A 2,500-nucleotide genomic window follows, 5' to 3' on the forward strand; every position below is an offset into this window, starting at 1 on the left:
GAGATGAACTACGATTTTTACGAACAGATTAAAAGTCTAGTTGAGTCGGATGACTCTTCAGATGACTTTACAGAGGATGATGAGGATGTGGAGGAGTCCTTCCTCGACATATCGGCTGAGGAACCCGTGTTGGGAAAGTTTCCCATTGACACCAAGGGAACTATCACGGTTGTACTGCCTAGTCTGGAGTATATATGCGTTATCTGTAAACAACACATGGGCAAAGCATCCGAACTTGTTGCACATTTTAACATCAAACACAGAGACATTCCTCTGGTGTTTAAGTGCGCTAAATGTGACAAAACCAACTCAAACCACCGATCGATTGCCTGTCATGCCCCCAAATGTGGGGGAATAAAGTTAACTGAGGAAAGCTTACCAATGGTCTGTGAATGTTGCCAGGCACGCTTTGCGACTCTAAGTGGCCTTTCGCAGCACAAGAGGCATGCTCACCCAGTCACCCGTAATGAGGAAAGGATTAAAGATGGTATAAAGGGTACCTCGCAGAGAGGGGTACACCGTAGCTGCTGGTCTTTGAAGGAAGTAGAACAGCTGGCCCTTCTAGAGTTGCAGTTTCAGGGGAAAAAGAATATCAATAAGATCATTGCTGAAGCGCTTGGGACTAAGACCAACAAGCAAGTCTCTGACAAGAGACGGGACCTAAGTAAAAAGACAGGGGCCCCCATGTCAGACAGCTTACATTTTTCTTCTAGGCCTCTTGAGACATTGTCTCCCCCACCAAATGTAACAACGGGGACTTCATCCATACTCGCTCAAGCAGCTGAGCGGCTTACGAATGAGAATTCTGGGACCCTGGAAAAGCCTGCAATGGAGGCAATAAAGGCTTGGCTTAACGGCGAGGGCCAACATGATGCCCTCGTAGAAACTGCCACAGCATTGATGCTTTGTCCGATGAGATTGGTGAAAAACAAAGGCAAACGTTCAAAACCCGAGAACGACATTGTTAAACCCAGGATATTACCCACACGATCTTGGATGAAGAAGAGAGCGGAAAAACGAGGAAGCTTCATGAAGCACCAGAAGCTCTTCTTTAAGAACCGCTCTCTTCTTGCGTCCTTAGTCCTGGATGGCACTGAACGTCATGAATGCCGAATCCCGAACGCAGATGTATATCGTTTTTACTGCGAAAAATGGGAGAAGGTGTTGCCATTCAATGGCCTGGGCCAATTTAAGTCATCAGGTGTTGCAAATAACGAATACTTTGAGCCCCTAATTTCGGTGGAGGAAGTTCAGACTGCCATACGGGCCATTAAACCAACGTCAGCAGCTGGGCCAGATGGCCTAACAAGGGCTGCAATCTGTGCTGCCGACCCCGAGGGTCGGACACTGACAGCCCTATTTAATGCATGGATGATTACAGGAATTATTCCCAAAGAGTTGAAAAAGAATAGGACGATTCTTATTCCTAAGGTTATGGATGATGAAAAGCTGAAAGAATTGGGGAACTGGAGACCAATAACGATTGGTTCAATGATTCTGAGATTATTTTCCAGAATAATGACTGCACGTCTTGCTCGTGCTTGTCCCTTAAACCCAAGGCAGCGTGGTTTTATAGCGGCATCTGGCTGCTCTGAAAATCTTAAGGTGCTACAGGACCTTATGAGACACGCTAAGAAATTGCACAGGCCGTTGGCTGTCATGTTCATCGACATAGCGAAAGCTTTTGACTCGGTTTCGCATGCTCATATTTTATGGGTGTTAAGGCACAAGAAAGTAGATGAACACGTGGTGGGCATCATCCAGAACGCCTACGATCGGTGTACGACCTCGTTCAAAAGCAATGGCGAGTCGACTCGAGAAATTAGCATACGTGTTGGTGTCAAACAGGGTGACCCCATGTCACCCCTGCTCTTCAATCTTGCCATGGACCCTTTGATATGCACCCTAGAGTCACACGGAGTTGGGTACTCCATTGATACCGACCACGTGACAGCTCTTGCGTTTGCTGATGATTTGGTGTTGGTGAGCGAATCTTGGGTTGGTATGGCCGCCAATCTAGCGATCTTGGAATCATTTTGTGGGCTATCGGGATTGGAGGTTCAGGCCAGAAAGTGCCAGGGCTTCATGATAAGCCCAACCAAAGATTCATATACGGTGAACAACTGCGACCCATGGACTATCAAAAATAAAGATGTCCATATGATCCAACCTGATGAATCAACGAAATACCTTGGTCTGAAAATTGGCCCTTGGACTGGCACTATACAGCCTGATCTACATTGTCAGCTAAAGACATGGATCTCGAAAATCGATGAGGCGCCTCTGAAGCCAACTCAGAAGGTTGAACTACTCAATGCCTATGCCCTACCCAGATTGTTATATCCTGCAGACCACTCGGACTGCAAGCAATCAACTCTCCGTGGGTTGGACCAAGAGATTAGAAAGGCGGTAAAAGGATGGCTCCACCTTCCCGCTTCAACTTGTGATGGACTGTTATATGCCAGAGCCCGAGACGGAGGCCTTGCCATCTTGAAACTGG

At 47.1% G+C, this 2,500-nt stretch overlaps 1 pseudogene; it reads left to right on the top strand.

Annotated features, from left to right (window-relative positions):
- LOC142922386 (28S ribosomal RNA) overlaps positions 1 to 2,500 on the top strand; it is a 10,007-nt pseudogene that overhangs the window by 3,275 nt on the left and 4,232 nt on the right.

Source organism: Petromyzon marinus, unplaced genomic scaffold (assembly GCF_048934315.1).
Source record: "Petromyzon marinus isolate PM22_M1 ecotype Great Lakes invasive population unplaced genomic scaffold, UKy_Petmar_22M1.pri1.0 PM_G_Scaffold_93, whole genome shotgun sequence".
Taxonomy (NCBI): Eukaryota; Metazoa; Chordata; class Hyperoartia; order Petromyzontiformes; family Petromyzontidae; genus Petromyzon; species Petromyzon marinus.